Source organism: Globicephala melas, chromosome X (genome assembly GCF_963455315.2).
Source record: "Globicephala melas chromosome X, mGloMel1.2, whole genome shotgun sequence".
Lineage (NCBI taxonomy): Eukaryota > Metazoa > Chordata > Mammalia > Artiodactyla > Delphinidae > Globicephala > Globicephala melas.
Window position 1 is genome coordinate 55273188 of NC_083335.1, and position 21971 is coordinate 55295158.

The 21971-nt window shown below is 36.4% G+C and overlaps 1 protein-coding gene and 1 pseudogene across 1 annotated transcript in view; both read right to left on the reverse strand.

Moving 5' to 3' along the window:
* The window catches only part of DACH2 (dachshund family transcription factor 2), a 615381-nt gene that overhangs the window by 264635 nt on the left and 328775 nt on the right, over nt 1-21971 (reverse strand). The gene's annotated exons all lie outside the window — the stretch shown is intronic.
* Nucleotides 12380-14821, reverse strand: LOC115848371 (ubiquitin carboxyl-terminal hydrolase 10-like; annotated as a pseudogene).

A 21971-nucleotide genomic window follows, 5' to 3' on the forward strand; every position in this document is an offset into this window, starting at 1 on the left:
GCAGAAGCAGGGCCAAAACCCAAGCTGAACCCCAGGAGATGTGTGAACAAAGAACAGAAAGAGAAATTTCTCTGTGCACCTCAGGAGCAGCAGAATAAATCCACACAGTCAAGTTGATAAACCTGCATCTGTGGAATACCTGAATAGACAATGAATGTTCCCAAAATTGAGGTGGTGGACTTTGGGAGCAACTGTAGAATTGGGGTTTTCTTTCTGCATCTGATTTGTTTCTGGTTGTATGTTTACTTACTTTAGTTTTTAGTGCTTGTTATCATTGGTGTATTTGTTTATTCGTTTGGTTACTCTCTTCCTTTTCTTTTTTTTTTTGCTTTTTTTTTTCATTTTTTCTCTTTTTATGAGTATGTATGTGTATGTTTCTTTGTGTGATTTTGTCTCCTTATGTTTGGTTTTACTATTTATCCTAGGGGTCTGTCTCTTCGTGTTTTTTTTTTTCTTCCTTTTCTTCTGAGCCATGTGTCTGGCAGGGTTTTGGTGCCCCGGCCAGGTGTCAGACCTGAGCCTCTAAGGTGGGAGAGCTGAGTCCAGAACACAGGCCCACCAGAGACATCCTGGCCCCACATAATATCAATCGGTGAGAGATCTCCTAGAGATCTCTGACTCAACACTAAGATCCAGCTCCACCCAATGGACAGCAAGTTCCAGTGCTGGATGGCCCATGCCAAACAACTAGCAACACAGGAACATAAACCCACCCATTAGCAGAGAGGATGCCAAAAGTCATACTAAGTTCACAGACACCACAAAATATACCACTGCACATGGTCCTTCCCAGAAGGATAACAAGATCCAGCCCCACAACAAGAACACAGGCACCAGTCCCCCCCCCCCACCAGGAAGCCTACACAAGCCACTGAAACAACCTTACCCACTGGGGGCAGACATCAAAAACAACTGGAACTATGAAGCTGCAGCCTGTGAAAAGGAGACACAAACACAGTAAGTCAAGCAAAATGGGAAGACAGAGAAATATACAGCAGATGAAAGAGCAAAGTAAAAACCCACCAGACCAAACAAATGAAGAGGAAATAAGAAGTCTACCTGAAAAAGAATGCAGAGTAATGATAGTAAAGATAATCCAAAATCTTGAAAATAGAATAGAGAAAATACAAGAAACGTTTAACAGGGACTTAGAAGACTTAAAGAGCAAACAGACAATGATGAACAACACAATACATGAAATTAAAAATACTCTAGAAGGAATCGAAAGAAGAATAACTGAGGCAGAAGAACACATAAGTTACCTGGAAGATAAAGTATTGGAAATAACTGCCACAGAGCAGAATAAAGAAAAAATAAAGAAAAGAATTGAGGACAGTTTCAGAGACCTCTGGGACAATGTTAAATGCGCCAACATTCGAATTATAGGAGTTGCAGAAGAAGAAGAAAAAAACAAAGGGTCTAAGAAAATATTTGAAGAGATTATAGCTGAAAACTTCCCTAACATGGGAAAGGAAATAGTCAGTGAATTCCAGGAAGCACAGAGAATCCCACATAGGATAAATCCAAGGAGAAACATGCCAAGACACACAGTAATCAAACTAACAAAAATTAAATACAAAGACAAAATATTAAAAGCAGCAAGGGAAAAACAACAAATAACATACAAGGCAATCCCCATAAGGTTAACAGATGATGTTTCATCAGAAATTCTGCAAGCCAGAAGGGACTGGCAGGACATATTTAAAGTGATGAAAGCAAAAAACCTACAACCAAGATTTCTCTATCCAGCAAGGATATCATTCAGATTCAACGGAGAAATTAAAACATTTACAGACAAGCAAAATTTAAGAGAATTCAGCACCACCAAACCAGCCTTACAACAAATGCTAAAGGAACTTCACTAGGCAGGAAACACAAGGAAGGAAAAGACTTACAATAACAAACCCAAAACAATTAAGAAAATGGTAATAGGAACATGCATATCAATAATTACCTTAAATGTAAATGGATTAAATGCTCCAAGCAGAAGACAAAGACTGGCTGAATGGATACAAAAATAAGACCTGTACATACACTGCCTACAAGAGACCAACTTCAGACCTAGGGACACATACAGGCTGAAAGTGAGGGGATGGAAAAAGGTATTCCATGCAAATGGAAATTAAAAGAAACCTGGAGTAGCAATACTCATATCAGACAAAACAGACTTTAAAATAAACACTATTACAAGATACAAAGAAGGACACTACATAACAATCAAGGGTTCAATCCAAGAATAAGATATACCAATTGTAAATACTTATACACCCAATATAGGAGCACCTGAGTACATAAGCCAAATGCTAACAGCCAGAAAAGGGGAAATTGACAATAACACAAACATAGTAGGGGTCTTTAACTCCCCACTTTCACCAATGGGCAGATTATCCAAAATGAAAATAAATAAGGAAACACAAGCATTAAAGGACACATTAGTCCAGATGCACTTAATTGATATTTAAAGGACATTCCAAACAAAAACAACAGAATACACATTTTTCTCAAGTGCTCATGGAACATTCTCCAGGATAGATCATATCTTGGGTCACAAATCAAGCCTTGGTAAATTTAAGAAAATTGAAATCATATCAAGTACCTTTTCTGGCCACAATGCTATGAGACTAGATATCAATTACAGGAAAAGATCTGTAAAAAATACAAACACATGGAGCCAAAAAAAATACACTACTAAATAACTAAGATATCAGTGAATAAATCAAAGAGGAAATCAAGAAGTACCTAGAAACAAATAACAAAGAAAATAGGATGACCCAAAATCAATGGGATGCCCCAGAAGCAGTTCTAAGAGGGAAGTTTATAGCAATTACAATCCTACCTCAAGAAGCAAGAAATATTTCAAATGAACAACCTAACCTTCCACCTAAAGCACGTAGAGAAAGAAGAAGAACAATAACACCACCAACAACAACAAAAAAACCAGAGTTAGTAAAGAAATCATAAAGATCAGATCAGAAAAAAATAAAAAGGAAATGAAGAAAACAATAGCAAAGATCAATAAAACCAAAAGCTGATTCTTTGAGAAGGTAGACAAAACTGATAAAACATTAGCTACATTCATCAAGAAAAAATGGGAGAAGACTCAAATCAATAGAATTAGAAATGAAAAAGGAGAAGTAACAACTGACACTGCAGAAATACAAAGGATCATGAGAGACTACTACAAGCAACTATATGCCAATAAAATGGAAAACCTGGAAGAAATAGACAAATTCTTAGAAAAGTACAAGCCTCCAAGACTGAACCAGGAAGAAATAGAAAATATGAACAGGCCAACAAAAGCACTGAAATTGAAACTGTGATTAAAAATCTTCCAACTAACAGAATCCCAGGACCAGATGGATTCAAAGGTGAATTCTATCAAACATTTAGAGAAGTGCTAACACCTATCCTTCTCAAACTCTTCCAAAATATAGCAGAGTGAGGAACACTCCCAAACTCATCTACAAGGTCACCATCACCCTAATACCAAAACCAGACAAAGATGTCACAGAAAAAGAAAACTACAGATCAATATCACTGATGAAATAGATGCAAAAATCCTCAATAAACTACTAGCAAAAAGAATCCAACAGCACATTAAAAGGATCATACACCATGATCAAGTTGGGTTTATCCCAGGAGTGCAAGGATTCTTCAATATATGCAAGTAAATCTATGTGATACACCATATTAACAAACTGAAGGATAAAAACCATATGATAATCTCAATAGAGGCAAGAAAAGTTTTTGACAAAATTCAGCAACATTTATAATTAAAAACTATCCAGAAAGTGGGCATAGAGGGAACCTACCTCAACATAATAAAGATCATATATGACAAACCCACAGCCAATGTCGCTCTCAATGGTGAAAAATTGAAACCATTTCCTCTAAGATTAGGAAAAAGACAAGGTGACTCACTCTCACCACTATTATCCAACATAGTTTTGGAAGTTTTAGTGACAGCAATCAGAGAAGAAAAAGAAACCAAAGGAATCCAAATCGGAAAAGAAGTAAAACTCTCACTGTTTGCAGATGACATGACACTATACATAGAAAATCATAAAGGTGCTACCAGAAAACTACTAGAGCAAATTAATGCATTTGGTAAATTAGCAGGATACAAAATTAATGAACAGAAATCTCTTGCATTCCTATACACTAACGACAAGAAATCTGAAAGAGAAATTAAAGAAACACTCCTATTTACCATTACAACAAAAAGAATAAAATACCTAGGAATAAACCTACCTAAGGAGTCAAAAGACCTGTAAGCAGAAAACTATAAGACAGTGATCAATGAAATTAAAGGTGATACAAACAGATGGAGAGATATACCATGTTCTTCCATTGGAAGAATCAACACTGTGAAAATGACTATACTACCCAGGGCAATCTACAGATTCAATGCAATCCCTATCAAACTACAAATGACATTTTCCACAGAACTAGAACAAAAAATTTCACAATGTGTATGGAAACACAAAAGACCCCAAATAGCCAAAGTAATCTTGAGAAAGAAAAATGGAACTGGAGGAATAGGCTCCCTGGCTTCAGACTATACTACAAAGCTACATTAACCAAGACAGTATGATCCTGGCACAGAAACAGAAATATAGATCACTGGAAAAGTATAGAAAGCTCAGAGACAAACCCACACATGGATGATCACCTTAAATTTGACAAAGGAGGTAAGAATATACAATGGAGAAAAGAGAGCCTCTTCAACAAGTGGTGCTGGGAAAACTGGACAGCTACATGTGAAAGAATGAAATTAGAACACTTCCTGGCACCATACACAAAAATGTACTCAAAATGGATTAAAGGCCTAAATGTAAGGCCAGACACTGTAAAACTCTTAGAGGAAAACATACCCAGAACACTTTGTGACATAAATCACAGCAAGATCCTTTTTGACCCCTCCTAGAGAAATGGAAATAAAAACAAAAATAAATAAATGGTACATAATGAGACCTAAAATCTTTGCACAGTAAAGGAAACTATAAACAAGACGAAAATACAGCTCTCGGAATTGGAAAAAAACATTTGCAAATAAAGCAACTGACAAAGGATTAATCTCCAAAATATACAAGCAGCTCATGCAGCTCAATATCAATAAAAACCCAACCCAAACCAAACATAGGCAGAAGACCTAAATAGACATTTCTCCAAAGAAGATATACATATTGCCATCAAACAGATGAGAGGATGCTCAACAACACTAATCATTAGAGAAATGCAAATCAAAACTACAATGCGGTATCACCTCACACAATTCAGAATTGCTATCATCAAAAAATCTACAAACAATGAATGTTGGAGAGGGTGTGGAGAAAAAGGAACCCTCTTGCACTCTTAGTCGGAATGTAAATTGATACAGCCACCATGGAGAACAGTATGGAGGTTCCTTAAAAAACTAAAAATAGAACTACCATTTGACCTAGCAATTCCACTACTGGGTATATACCCTGAGATAACAATAATTCAAAAAGAGACAGGTACCACAGTGTTCATTGCAGCACTGTTTACAATAACGAGGACATGAAAACAACCTAAATGTCCATAGACAAGTGAATGGATAAAGAAGATGTGACACATATATACAATGGAATATTACTCAGCCATAAAAAGAAACGAAATTGAATTATTTGTTGTTAGGTGGATGTACCTATAGTCTGTCATATAGAGTGAAGTTGGTCAGAAAGAGAGAAATAAATTCCGTATGTTAACACATGTATATATGGAATCCAAAAAAAAAAAAAAGTTTCTGACAAATCTAGGCACCGGACAGAAATAAAGACACAGATGTAGAGAATGCACTTGAGTACACAGGGAAGACCAAGTGTATGCTGGGATGAAGTGAGAGAGTAGCATTGACATATATACACTACCAAATGTAAAATAGATAGCTAGTGGGAAGCAGCTACATAGCTCAGGGAGATCATCTTTGTGCTTTGTGACCACCTAGAGGGGTGGGATAGGGAGTGTGGGAGGGAGACTCAAGAGGGAGGGTATATGGGGATATCTCTCTCTCTCTCTCTCTCTCTCTCTCTCTCTCTCTCTCTCTATATATATATATATATATATATATATATATATACATACATATAGCTGATTCACTCTCTTATACAGCAGCAAGTAACACAACATTATAAAGCAATTATACCCCAATAAAGATGTAAAAAGAACACAAAATATGAGTTGGGAGAGTAAAAAATGTAGATCTTTTATAATGTGTTTGAACTTAAAAGAGTACCAATTTAAAACAAGTGGATATAATTATGTGTCAACATATATGGACTCCATGGCAACCACAAATCAGGAACACACAATGGATACACAAAAACAAAAATAAATGAACTCAAGCATACCATTAAGGAAAATCATCAAGCCACAAGGAAAGAAACAAAAATAAGAATTAAACAAGGAAGAACTACAAAATGAACCCTAATGCAAGTAATAAAATGGCAATAAGGCATACCTATCAATAATTACTTTAAATTTCAGTGGCCTAAATGCATCAATCAAAAGACATAGGGTGGCTGATTGGATAAAAGAAAACACCAGGACAATCTCTATGCTGCCTACAAGAGAAGCAGTTCAGAAGTAAAGACACACACAGACTGAAAGTGATGCGATGGAAAATGATATTTCATGCAAATGGAAATGACTAGGAAGTGGAGTTAGCAATACTCATTTCAGACAAAATAGACTTTAACCCAAAGAAATATAGTGAAAGACAAAGAAGGGCATTATACCATGATAAGGAGATTAGTACAAGAAGAGAATATCACAATTGTTAACACATATGTACCCAATACAGGAGCACCTAAATATACAAAGTAAATACTAAGAGACATTAAAGGATAAACTGACAATAGTACAATAATATTAGGGGACTTTAACACCTCACTTCCATCAGTGGACAAATCATCCACACAGAAGATCAATATGGCCACAGTGACCTTAAATGACACTATAGACTAGTTGGACTTAATAGAGAGCTACAGTACATTCTATCCAAACACAGCAGAATACATATTCTTTTCCAGTACACATGGACCATTCTCCAGTATAGATCACATGCTAGACCATAAAACAAGCCTCAACGAATTTAATAGGACAGAAATTATATCAAGCATATTTTCTGAGCACAAAAGGATGAAACTGGAAAACACCTGCATAAAGAAAAATGAAAAAACAAACGAACACATGGATACTGAACAACATGCTAGTTAAAAACCAATGGGTCAATGAAGAAATCAAAGAAGAAATCAGAAAATACCAGGAGACAAATGAAAATGGAAACACAACATTCCTAAATCTCTGGGATGCAGCAAAAGCTCTTCTAAGAGGGAAATTTATAGCAATACAGGCTTTAATCAAGAAAGAGGAAAAATCTCAGATAAAGAACCTAACCTACCACCTGAAAGAATTAGAAAAATTATGACAAAGAAAGATCAAAGTCATCAGAAGGAAAGAAATAATCAAGATCATAGAGGAGTTAAATAAAATAGAGAGTAAATAATAGAAAAGAGCAATGAAACCAAAAGACAGTTTTTTGAAAAGATAATCAAAATAGATTAAACCTTTACCCAGGTTCACCAGGAAGAAATGAGAGAACTCAAATTAACAAAATAAGAAATAAAAGAGGAAAAATAATTAACAATACCACAGAGATACAAAAAAATCACAAGTGAATACTATGAACAGTTATATGCCAGCAAATTGGACAACTTAGAAAAAATGGAAAAATTCTAGAAACATACAACATGCCAAGACTGAATCACGAGAAAACAGACAATTTGAACAGTCAAATTACTAGTAGTGAAATTGAATTTTTAATAAAAAATACTCCTAACAAACAAAAGTCATGACCAGACAGCTTCACAGGGGAATTCTACCAAATATAGAAAGGAGAGATAATATCTTTCTCAAATTATTCCAAAAAATTTAAGAGGATGAAACACTCCTAAATTCATTATATGAAGCTACCATTACCCTGATACTAAAACAAACAAAAACACTACAATAAAAGAGAACTACAAGCCAATATCTTTGATTAATATAGAGGCAAAAATTATCAACAAAATATTTGCAAACTGAATTCAACAACATATAAATATGGTCACAAAACATGATCCATGTTGGATTTATTCATGGGACTCAAGGATGTTTCAACGTTCACAAATCAATCAATGTGACACAGTAACAAAAGGAAGGATAAAAATCACATTAGCAGATGCAGAAAATGCATTTGACAAAATTCAACATCCATTCATGATACAAACTCTCATCAAAGTGGTTATACAGGGAACGTATCTCAACACAATAAAGGCCATTTATGAAAACTCACAGCTAACATCATTGTCAATGGTGAAAAGCTGAAATCCTTTCCTCCATATTCAGAAACAAGACAAGGTGAGAAGTAGTATTCTCACCACTTCTTTTTAACATAGTATTGGAAGTCCTAGCTACAGCAATCAGACAAGAAAAAGAAATAAAAGGCATCCAAATTGGACGTGAAGAAGTAAAACTGTTATTATTTGAAGATGGCAGTATACTATACGTAGAAAACAATGAAGTCTCCACCGTAAAACACTAGAATTAATAAATAAATTCAGTGGACTTGCAGGATACAAGATTAATATACAGAAATCTGTGGCTTTTCTATACACTAATAATGAACTATCAGGAAGAGAGAATGTAAAAAAAAAAATCCCATTTAAAATCACATCTAAAAGAATAAAATATCTATGAATAAACTTAACCAAATAGGTGAAAGGCCTATACTCTGAAAACTATAAAATACTGATGAAAGAATTCGAGGATGATACAAAGAAATGGAAAGGTATCCTATGCTATTACTTTGGAAGAATTAATATTTTTAAAATGGCCCTACTACCCAAAGCAACCTACAGATTTAACGAAGTCCCTGTCAAAATACCCATGATATTTTTCACAGAACTAGAACAAATAATCCTAAATTTCATATGGAACCACAAAAGACCATGAATTTACCAAAATAATCTTGAGAAAAAGAACAAAGCTGGAGGTATCACCCTCCCTGACTACGGACTATACTACAAAGCTACAGTAATCAAAAAAGCATGGTACTGGCACAAAAATACACACAAAGATCAATGGAACAGGATAGGAAGCCCAGAAATAAACCATGCACTTATGGTCAATTCATATATGACAAAGGAGCTAAGGAAATAAAATGGAGAAAACACAGTCACTTCAACAAGTGGTGCTGAGAAAACTGGACAGCTACATGTAAAACAATGATATTAGAACATTTACTCACATCAAACACAAAAATAAACTCAAAATTGATTAAAGACCTAAATGTAAGACCTGAAACTATAAAATTCCTAGAAGAAAACATAGGAGGAACAGTCTTTGAAATAAATTGGAGAAATATTTTTTTGGATCTGCCCCCTAAGGCAAAAGAAATAAAAGCAAAAATAAACAAAGGAGACCTAGTTAAAATTAAAAGCTTTTACACAGCAAAGGGAACCATCAACAAAATGAAAAAACCTATGGGACAGGAGAAAATATTTACAAATAATATGTCCAACAAGTTTTAATATCCAAAATACATAAACAGTTCATACAACTTAATACATTTTATTATATATTTATTAGTTTTTTTTCATATTTCTTAAACCAATATTTGTCTCAACAGAAAGCCAGGAAACTTTTCTGTAATATCTAATACTTTCCTCAGATTTCAGGGATGAAAAGTATGTGGTGTATTTATATCCATTGATATGGTTTTCAAAACTACGCTGAGAATGCTATCTTTTCATTTTCTCATTAAGGTATACTTTTTAAAAAATTATTTGTTTTATATATTGGCTGCATTGGGTCCTCATTGCTGCATGCAGGCTTTCTCTAGTTGTGGATAGCAGGGGTTACTCTGTTGCGGTGTGTGGGCTTCTCAGAGCACAGGTTCAGTAGTTGTGGCACACGGGCTTAGGTGCTCCATGGCATGTGGGATCTTCCTGGACCAGGGATCAAACCCCTGCTCCCTGCATTGCCAGGCAGATTCTTAACCACTGCACCACCTGGGAAGTCCCTCATTAAGGTATACTTTCATCTATCAATCTATAATTACCATTTTATAAATATGATTCAAGTCATAAATTACTTTCTTCTTTTTCTAGATAAAGAAAACTACAATTCCAAATTAGGAAAATGACAATTTTTAAACTGCAAAAAATAAACTTTTAAAATGAGGATAAACTTTTTTTTTAACCAACTTTGTGATTTTTTTATTGATGGACGACAACTTTAGACTCTAGGTATCACTAGCTGTGTAGAATTAGAGATGTAGCATCATAGAGGAGCAGGCAGCAGAATTAAACAGCAGACATAGGGCAATGTCAATCTTCATTATTTTGCCCATTTTTCATTATGTGTACACAGAAGCATGAATGCAATTTGAAATCTCTTAATGGCAATAAAGTTACAATCACTCATCTATATTGCTAACATCTTAGCTCCAATATTTCACTTGCAATGTGCACATAAGCAGCTTCTCATCACACAATTGTTAGTCAATTTTTTCCTATTAGGAAACAGCAACTTAATTTTTGTGTTTATTTATCTTTTGAAGTAAAAACTATTTCTTCTCAGATAATAGCTCATTTTTATCATTTATCAAAAAATTAAATGGTGGGGGAGGAAAGTGTGATGTATTAAAAAATTTACTTTTTAAGGAAAGATAAAATTCATTTCAACAAATTTAAAAGTGTTGTTACTGGTGCAGGATCTATTCTACTGTACAGTTAGATGGAGAATCGGCATTATTTCAGAAATATGTTTTTTTTTTCCCGTACAATTTCTTTTTTTTTTTTCATCTTTACTGGAGTACAATTGCTTTACAATGGTGTGTTAGTTTCTGCTTTATAACAAAGTGAATCAGTTATACATATACATATGTTCCCATATCTCTTCCCTCTTGCGACTCCCTCCCTCCCACCCTCCCTATCCCACCCCTCCAGGTGGTCACAAAGCACCAAGTTGATCTCCCTGTGCTATGCAGCTGCTTCCCACTATCTATTTTACATTTGGTAGTGTATATATGTCCATGTCACTCTCTCACTTTGTCATAGCTTACCCTCCCCCCCCCATATCAAGTCCATTCTCTAGTAGGTCTGTGTCTTTATCCCGGTCATACCCCTAGGTTCTTCATGACATTTTTTTTTCTTAGATTCCATATATATGTGTTAGCATACGGTATTTGTCTTTCTCTTTCTGACTTACTTCTCTCTGTATGACAGACGCTAGGTCCATCCACCTCATTACAAATAACTCAATTTCATTTCTTTTTATGGCTGAGTAATATCCCATTGTATATATGTGCCACATCTTCTTTATTCACTCATCTGTCAGTGGACACTTAGATTGCTTTCATGTTCTGGCTATTGTAAATAGTGCTGCAATGAACACTGTGGTACATGTCTCTTTTTGAATTATGGTTTTCTCAGGGTATATGCCCAGTAGTTGGATTGCTGGGTCATATGGTAGTTCTATTTTTAGTTTTTTAAGGAACCTCCATACTGTTCTCCATAGTGGCTGTATCAATTTACATTCCCACCAAGAGTACAAGAGGGTTCCCTTTTCTCCACACCCTCTCCAGCATTTATTGTTTGTAGATGTTTAATGATGGTGATTTTGACCACTGTGAGCTGATACCTCTTTGTGGTTTTGATTTGCATTTCTCTAATGATTAGTGATGTTGAACATCCTTTCATATGTGAACTCAAAATGGATTAAAGACCTAAATGTAAGGCCAGACACTGTGAAACTCTTAGAGGAAAACATAGGCAGAACACTCTATGACATAAATCACAGCAAGATCCTTTTGGACCCACCTCCTAGAGAAATGGAAATAAAAACAAAAATAAACAAATGAGACCTAATGAAACTTCAAAGCTTTTGCACAGCAAAGGAAAGCATAAACAAGACGAAAAGACAACCCTCAGAATGGGAAAAAATATTTGCAAATGAAGCAACTGACAAAGGATTAATCTCCAATATATACAAGCAGCTCATGTAGCTCTATATTAAAAAAACAACCCAGTCCAAAACTGGGTGGAAGACCTAAATAGACATTTCTCCAAAGAAGATATACATATCGTGTATTTTGTTAAGTCAAGTGACAATCTATTTCAATCAAATGATTTTGATTTGGAAATTAGAAGTTAACATAAACTATGTTGTGCACAAACTCCAAGGTGTCTCCTTTCATTCTAGCCCATTTTTGCAACAGGGAGAAAGAGTTTCTCTCTAAAGAGTCATTGAAGATAGGAGGGAAGTCGGTGAGACTTGGTGCTCAATAAGCAGTGTTGGGCACAGACAGTGACAGCTACAGCAGGTCCACATGGCAGTAATACAAGAAGTAGGCTGTGCACTCAGTAGTGGGCTTCAACACTTGGTATTGGTTAATCACCTTGACCATCTGGTCGTTGATGTGCAGCCAGCCGTTCAGACCAATCTGGAAGACATCCATGTTGTAGTGGCCACCAGTGTTGCTGCTGCTGTGGTGGTAGACCACTGCAAATAGCCTATAGGCTCTGTGACATTTAAAATTCTTATTTTTTAACCCCTGGAGAAAGCAGTTCTTTATTAATTTCCAAGTCTACAGGATATCCAATATTTTTTATAAGCTTCTGACTTTCACCAGTCTTCTCGTAAAGAAACCATTTCAGGTACAACACGTGAAAAAGAGGGAGTTTTTCCAGAGTAACTCTTCAACTGATCTCAACCTCTTGTTTGTTTTTGGTGGTATAACCCTGGACAGATTCTCTTGTCACCAAGCTTTCCAATGCATCCTGGATGGTGCATATCTTGTCCAACTGGATATCCAGCTGCAACGTGAAGAACGGCTGCAGGGTGACAGACACTTCTGAACTCTGCTGGTAAACCACAGACCTGATGTGTTCACCAAAAATGCCAGTGATTGGGGTCTGGACAAAATCCGCCTGGTGAATGAACAAGGTCTTATTTCAGGGGTCAACTTGCTCCCATTAGTCCTCATTTCATTTGCCTGGTTCTTCCTGCTTGTCTTTGTTCACTGAGTGGCTTTTGGGTCCATTGGAAATAGTAAGTTTTTCATTATTTGCTGAGAGAAGTTTCTTTAGGTTCAGCATTTCCTCATAAAATCCATTTAGAATGAAGCCTAAGTACTCCTCAGCATCTTTTTGGTGACCCTTTTCAGAAAGGCTCGACTTGATAACTGTCAGGAGTCTATAAGTATACGTTGGTTCAAAGGCAGCTCCAGGGCGGATATCCCTCATGATCCCCAAGAGCTTGTCTGGGTTTTGGAGGCACTGGCATATTAGTAAACTTATTCATTAGCCGAACAAAGCTATCTATCATGGGTGTGGATATACAAGGCCTCTGCACTTTTGAATGCAGAGGAATGAACTTCATCAGGTGATACATCAGAGGGCAAGCAACCAATGCCTGGAGTGTAGCATTAATGTAGCCCCAGTTTCCTTTATTGATCAGCCCGCGGGGTTGCAATGACACTGGTTTATGAATCAAGGTTACATTCTCCAGTAACTCTGCAATCTTTATGGCTACAGGATCCTCTGAAACTGGAACCAGCCCTTCCTTGACTTCAGCCTGCTTTTCAGAGACCAGGGTAGAAGTGGCGGGAGGGGAATACTTAGTTTCCATGGAAACCACAGACAAGGAGGGAGAGGGGAGGGGAGGGGGTAGGAGGAAGAGGGCTTAGAATCCTGAAAAAGACTGGCCCACGATTTTGCAGGCCAACTGGTGGGAGCAGGGCCTACCACAGAGGCCCGGGCATCTGCAGGAGGGGAGGTGTTCTTAGCTTTCTCAGGGTCCATGTCCGAGCTTGCACAGTGTGCAACTCCACCCTGTTGGCAGCTGTGCCCTCAACCAAGGATTCAAGTATTTGTGCATTGGCACCTCCAAGGTTCTCAGTAGTATCAGTCCCAACCTAAGGCTGAGCCACAGCTGTCCTCAAAAGGTTGTCCATGGCAGCCTCTGTGTGGTAGCAAGATTATTCAATGTCAGCCCCATGGCAGGCAGCCCTCATGCTGCCCCTGCAGTCCTGGCCCTGCTGATGAAGGCTCTAGGAAAGAACCACTAGGCACAGCATCACTGCTGAAGTCCGTGGCATCCTGGGGGCTGCCACAAGTTCTGGGTGTCCCTGACAGGGACACATCACCCATCAACTTTGCATCCTCTGCGCTTACACTGTTCTGGACTCTGGGATTGACATGGCCATTGACCAGGGCTTCTGTGGAAGTATACACTCGCTGCCATCTTTCAAGTAACTCTACCCAGGTGGACTTTTTTTGTTTTTGTTTTCTTTTTACGCTCCCTTTGTCCAAGACCACCCAAGATGCCATCATTTTCTAAAACTTCCACCTCCACGTTAGTGCTGCCATCCAGAGCAAGGGCAGAGCGTGGGTACTGGTAGTTGGTGGAGCTACAGTTCACTTCTGTATCTATGTCATCAGGGATCTTTTGGAAAGCTGTGCAAATAAGGATAAATTCAGGGGCCTAAGGATTCAATGTGCTTGAAATACTGTATGTAGTTGGGAGTTCTTGGCAAAGTGTCAGTGGGTTCAGTTACTTCATTAACACCAAATTCAATTCTCTAATAGTCTTCTCCATTAGGTAGTTCATCAGCAGCTTGTGCACCAGGCAGAACTGCTCCACTACATAGACGATGCTCAACGGAAGAGCAAGGAGTCACAAAGAACTAATGGAATTCATCAGAGCTAAAATCTCCAAAAATATACTGTGGGTTGCGGAGGGCCATGGAGGCCTGTTTCAATGAGCCTCGGTGCTCGACTGACTCCTCACGCTGCTTCCCTTCTAAATCAAATTTTTATTTGTATATATTCTCACTAAATTGTTATAGAACAAAAGAAACATTTACATGCAATAAGTGTTTATGGAATAAATAAAGAGGGGGAAGAGGATGGAAAATCATTAAAAGAAGACAAGTGGAAATCAACGATGTTCACAAGGGAGTAGAGTTCTATAATTTTATAGACACAAAAGAACTAAGGTACATTTTATTCCACCCATTCATTTTGAAATAAGCACCGAGTCTCTAGATGTTAACATTTCCCTTTTTTCAATGCATCCTCTATATTAAATACTTGTTCAAAAGACAAAAGTATAATTCTGTCCTTGAGACTGAAAAACAACAACAACAAAAACAACAGCAGCAGCAGCAGCACACTCTCCCATGGAAATAAGCTCTTTTCCATTTGAAAGAACTTAATATTATGATCCTCAATAATGAAAGGAATCTGCATTGTATATTGCAGTAAAAATAACAAACCTGTAATGAAGATCTTCAACCAGAAATCACGGAAACTGGACAGTTTACTGTCTGCTCTTAATTTTTTTAGTCAGGATTTTTATTTTAATTGAGAAAGGAAGTCTGTATGCCTGGGTTTCTATTGGCCTCAATCATAATTTCCAATTGTATCTATTCACAGATGACTACATATTGTCCTCTATATGAATAGAAGGAAAGATGTCTGCTGTCCCTTGACATACTATTCATTACAGTGAAAAGTAAATAAGAACTATTTCATCTTCAGAGTATTTTTCTATGACATTAAAATTGAAACAATATTAAAGTCACATTACAGATCTTTATTACATTAAAGACCTGTAATAGAAGATATACAGTAATAACACATTTTTGCTTTACTCTAATGCAGTAATAATGGTGTCAAGTTAAATAAAAATATTCACTAAAATAAACATTTGAGTTACAAACTTAAGAGTTTGCAAATATTACTAGAAGCAAATGAAATAAATTTCAAGGTCTTAAATTGTGAAGGAAAGGCTGTGAGTTTAATTGTACTCCATAGTAGTATGAATTTCCTCTTTCCCTTAGGACTGTAAGGGAAAATCAGTAAATTGATGGGTAATCCAAATCAAAGTTCATCAAAACTCAGGGCCTTTGTTACATGTACAGCAAGGACTACTAAAATCATATACCATAATTTACCTGTGTGATTAGTGGTACAGAAATTGTGTACCTGGCCATACAGGGAAAGGTCAAAATACATGCTGTAACAAAGTTGGTGGTGCTTCTAGGTAAAACAGGTAAACACATACCACTCTTTCTCTCTCACACAACACAGTGATACCTAGATAGAATGCATGATGTAGCTTTTTGAGAATTCTGAATAGTATATTAGCAGGAGGATAGAGTAAGAACATCAGAATTCAAAGTACTACTGATCTGGTAGTAGGATTGCACAATTTCCCCTCCAGTATCTTCTAGCTTGAACTCAACATAGCCTGAAACATATAAATGGGCACTGGTGCAGACAGAGAGGGAAATAGGAGAAGCCCTCTGCCTCTGGCTTAAGGAGCAGGAAAGGGAAGTCCTACCATTCAGAGATACTGGAAATCCTTGATTTTTTCTTTTGTTTTTTGTTTCTTTGTTTTCCTTTCTCCAATCCCTCATGTCCTAGCTCTCATACTGTAGTGTGGAACCAAGAGTACAGGAAGTTCCCCTTCTGATCAGAGGAGATCTGGTACCAAGAACTTGGGACCAAGCCCATTGATTTTTTTTTATTTCTGACTCCCCACCACAAGAAAATGAACACAGGCACAGGAATGGAAGTGCCCAATAAGGTGAAGTAACCAAGTCTCAAATATCTGTCCAAAGGTCTGAAAAGAGGAGACCCAAAGAACTTGAAATCACAGGAGAAGTCAAGAAGAGGGAGGTACTCAAGACACTGAGCCTATAAAATAGTTTATGAAATCCTGGTATCAAGTCTGAACTGTGTGTGCATGGGGATCTGATCTTATTCTGCATACCAAAGACTTTGAGAAATAAACTAAATGAAACTACTGCCAAGCACCAGAATGCCCTAGGTAATGCACACAAATGATAGATTTGAAAATCACTGCACAGACTTTTAACAACAATTACATTGAAAGCACAACACACACAGTGTGGATGAGAAGTTGTGGCCTGAACATAAAAAGGTTGTTTCCTTGATAAAACAAAATATCAACATTCTGCACAGGCAACATTCTGCATAGGCTTTAAATAAGTCCTAAAATCTAACATAATATTCAAAATATATAGAATAAATTCTAAAGTTATTAGATACACAAGAACAAGGAAAGACTGAGCTTGCATGGAAGAAATAATCAATAAGAGATGAATTCTAGAACAGTGATGTTAGGAGCTCTGCAGAACTGCTCCCAGGGGAAAAACATAATTGATAAGAATTATTTGAAACCAAAAATTTTAAGTCTGTTAGAAATAGCCCCAATTAAATACAGCAAAAGGAGAAACATTTATCCCCCCCAAAATATATAAAATCCCAATAAGAACAGCAAAAGTCAGTGACACTTGAGTCAGGAAACCCTCTCTCCCTCCCCTCTGCTTCAATTCAGCAGGACAGGAGCTGCACTATGAGCAGGTGTGACCAAAAACCCAGGGTCGTCTCTTCCCCCAGATCCCAGTTAAGGGCTATGATATCTCTGAGGATGGAAAGACATTTTTCAACCTCCTCAGTTCCATGTTACAAAAGCTCTATTACATTCTGAGTGTTCTAGGTCTCTCTTCCTCCACCTAGCCACAATTTACAAGGCAGAAGCTCTAACAAGGTGCAGCAGAACAGAAACAGTGCAGCCCAGATCACTTTTGTCCTAGCTCATTCAAAGGACGAAGGTTCTATCTTGGGAAAGGCAAGCGAAGAGCAGAAGTTACTGCCATGTGAAGCAGGGGTGTCATTCTGAGAGAAGTAAGCTCCTCCCTGTACCCAAATCCAGAGAAATGGTGCACAATTGTTAACTGGAGAGACAGAGGTGGGCCATAATAACAGAAAACTAAGAAGCTCTTCCCGAGGGAACTGACTTTATTTGGTAGAGTTTTGGAAAGTTCAAACTTCATGGTGTTGTTGAATATAATGGATATTTTAGATGTAAGCAATAAAGAGGAGGCTAATAACTCCATGAGAACAACCAGTTAAACCACAGGCCAGCTAGCTGACAAGAGAAAACCAGGGAAAGAAACAAGTAAGAAGATCCCTCTTGGGGTCAGAACAAACCTCAAAGAATAGCTTATAAAATCAACCCCTGCAAAGTAGCCAGAATATAATTGGGTCAGACTATATGTAGTATTTATACCCCCAATGCATTGTCAAAAATAAGAGAAAAATGAGCTGGTTATGACTCAGGGCTAAGGGCTGAATGAGATATCAACAGAGGCAAACAGCTTGACAGAGATATCAGAGAAAGTGACAGTCAAAGAGAACCATGATAAAACCTTGTCATCCCATAGTGACTGTATTTATGCTAAAGGCTGTGCCCTCTGAAGAGGAATAAAATAGACATTTTAAAAATGTTACTAGTAATAGAGAGGGACATTTTATAATAATAATGGTCAATAAATCACAAAGATGTAATGATTATAGATATATGTGCACCTACAAACAGAGCTCCAAAATGCATATTGCAAAGCCTGAAATAATAAATGTAAAAATAGATAATTCAGATCATAGTTGGAGACTTCAGTAATCCACTTACAATAACAGATAGAACAACTAGGTAGTAGGTCAACAAGGAAATACAAGATTTGAACAATACTACAAAGCAAGTAGACCTAAATGACATCTATAGAATACTACACCCAAAACCAGCAGAAAACATTCTCCTGAAGTACATAGAACATTCTACAGGATAGACCATATGCTAGGCAGTAAAACAAACATCAGTAAATTTAAAAGAATTGAAAACATGCAAGTTTTATTTTCTGAACACAGTAGAATTAAATTAGAAATAAATAAAATGAAGGGGACTTCCCTGGTGGTGCAGTGGTTAAGAACCTGCCTGCCAATGCAGGGGACATGGGTTCGAGCCCTGGTCTGGGAAGATCCCACATGCCACGGAGCAACAAAGCCCATGTGTCACAACTACTGGGCCTGTGTGCTACAACTACTGAAGCCCACGCACCTAGAGCCCATGCTCCACAACAAGAGAAGCCACCACAGTAAGAAGCCCCTGCACTGCAATGTAGAGTAGCCCCCACTTGCTGCAGCTAGAGAAAGCCCGTGCCCAGCAACGAAAACCCAACACAGCCAGAAAGAAAGAAAGAAAGAAAGAAAGAAAGAAAGAAAGAAAGAAAGAAAGAAAGAAAGAAAGAAAGAAAGAAAGAAAGAAAGAAAGAAAGAAAGAAAGAAAGAAAGAAAGGAAGAAAGAAAGGAAGGAAGGAAGGAAGGAAGGAAGGAAGAAAGAAAGAAGGAAATTTTTAAATAAATAAATTAAATAAATAAATAAAATGAAGATGTTTGGGGAATTCACAAATATGAGGTAACTAAAAAACATGTTCCTAAGTTACCAATGGTTGAAACACAAGATCACAAGGGAAATTAGAAAGTCGTTTGAGATGAATGAAATGAAGACACAACATACCAAAACTTATTGAATGTAGCTAAAAAAGTACTTAAAGGGAAATTTGTAGATGTAAATGACTATATTAAATATGAAGATGGAAATACACTCCATGTTCATGGATTAGAAGACTTAATATTGTTAAGATGGCAATACACCCCAAAGCAATCTATAGATTCAATGCAACCCCTATCAATATGACAACAGCTCTTTTTTTTTTTCTGCAGAAATGGAAAATACAATCCTAAAATTCATATGGAATTGCAAAGGGCTCCAAATAGAAAAAAAACAATCTTGAAAACAATAACAAAGTTGAAGAACTCAAACTTACCAATTTCAAAACTTACTACAGCATTGTAGTAATCAAGACAGTGTGGTACTTCCTTAAGAATAAATACCTAGATCAACGGAATAGAATTGAGAATCCAGAAATAACCCCCACATCTATGATCACAAGGGTGAAGAGACCATTCAGTGGGGAAAGAATAGTATGTTCAACAAATAATGCTAGTACAACAGGAGCTAACTCTAAAACTTTTAGAAGAAATTATAAAGGTAAACCTTGATGAGCTTGGATTTGCCAACAGTTTCATAGATATGACACTGAAAGCACAAGGAACAAAAGGAAAATCTACATAAATTGGAATTTACTAAGTTAAACATTTTTGTGTATCAAACACTATCAAAAGAGTGGAAAGACAACCCACTGAAAAGGAGAAAATATTTACAAATCATATATCTGATATGATTCTAGTATCCAGAATATGTAAATATTCTTACAACCAAAAAGCAGACAAACAAATAATGGGCAAAAGAGCTGAGTAGACATTTCTCCAAAAAAGATATACTAACAGCCAAATAGGACATGAAGATACTCAATGTCATTAGTCATTAGTGAAATGCAACTCAAAACCACAAAGAGGTACCACTACACACCCATGAGGATGACCATATGGAAAAAAAAAAAAGTAAGTATTGGGGAGGATGTGGAGAAATTAGAACACATATACATTGCTGGTAGGATTGTAAGATGGTGCAATCACTGTGGAAAAAAGTTTGGTGGTTCTTGGAAAAGTTAAACATAGAATTACCATCTGAGCAAGGAATTCCACTCCTAGGTCTATACCATAATTGAAAACAGGTCTTAAAGCAAAAACCTGTACACTAATGTTCAGAACAGCACTATTCACAGTAGTGAAAAGATGGAAATAACCCAAATGTCCATCAACTGATAAATGGATAAACAAAATGTGATATATCTATAAAAATAATAAAAAATAGAAAATAATAGACATAGAAAATAATAACTATTGATACATGCTACACCATAGATGAACCTTGAAAACATTATGCTAGTGAAAGAAGCCAGATGCAAACGGCCACATATTGTATGATTCTTTTCACATAAAATATCCAGTACAGGCAAATCCACAGAGAAAGAAAGCAGAATAGTGGCTGCCAGCGGCTGGGAGAGGGAGTATGAAAAGTGACTGCTTAATGAGTAAGGTATCACTTTGGGATGATGAAAAAATTCTTGAGCAACATAGTGTTTGTACAATGCTGTGGCTGTACATAATGTTCCTGAATTGTACACTTTATAATGGTTAAAATGGTAAAATTTTTTTGCCTTTAAAAAATTATTTTCATTTACTTGGATCCCTCAAAAGCTTTAACTAAAATATTAATTTTGTTAACCCAATGTAGACCCATCCCTACATCCACAAATTCACCAAATTAGAAAAGAATGGCTAGGTCCCATGATTGAGCATAAACACTGCAATGGTATTAACCCAAGTTTTTAGTAGGCTTTTTCTCGCCTTCATACACTAATTTTCTACTTCTGGGTTTATGGTATTATGATAAGTGTGCTGGTTTTTATAATCTTAACTTGTACTTAGCAGTAGATATATATAAATTATAAATTCAAATAAAAATAGAAAAGTTGAATCTTTGAGGTAGAGAATAAAAGGGAACATGGACAGTTACTCCTTCTAAACTTTATGTTATGTGTATTTTTCCACACAAAAAGTCTCAAAACAACAACCTTCTACCTTATGAAACCAGAAATAAAAGGAGAGAACACTCAACCCAAAGCAAGTAAAAGAAAGAAAATGGTAAAGTTTATAGCGGAAATAAGTGAAATAGAGACTAGAAATCAATAAATAAACTCAAGGAAACCAGAAGTTGTTTCTTTGAAAGATCAACAAAATTGACAAACTGTTAGATAGACAGACAAAAAGAGAGAGAAGATTCAATTGACTTAAATCAGAAATAAAAAAGAAGACATTACTAAAGACCTTACAGAAATAAAAAAGATTATAAGCCTAGGTGCAATGGACAAAATCCTAGAAACAGAAACAAACTATCAAAATTGACTCAAGAAGAAATAGAAAATGTGAGTAAATTGAATGCCAAAATCAAAGATATCACAAGAAAACTATAAAACAATTTATCCTATGAATCTACATGCAAAAATCCTCAACAAAATACTAGCAAATAAAATTCAGCTACATATAAAAAGCAATATACACCATGGCCAA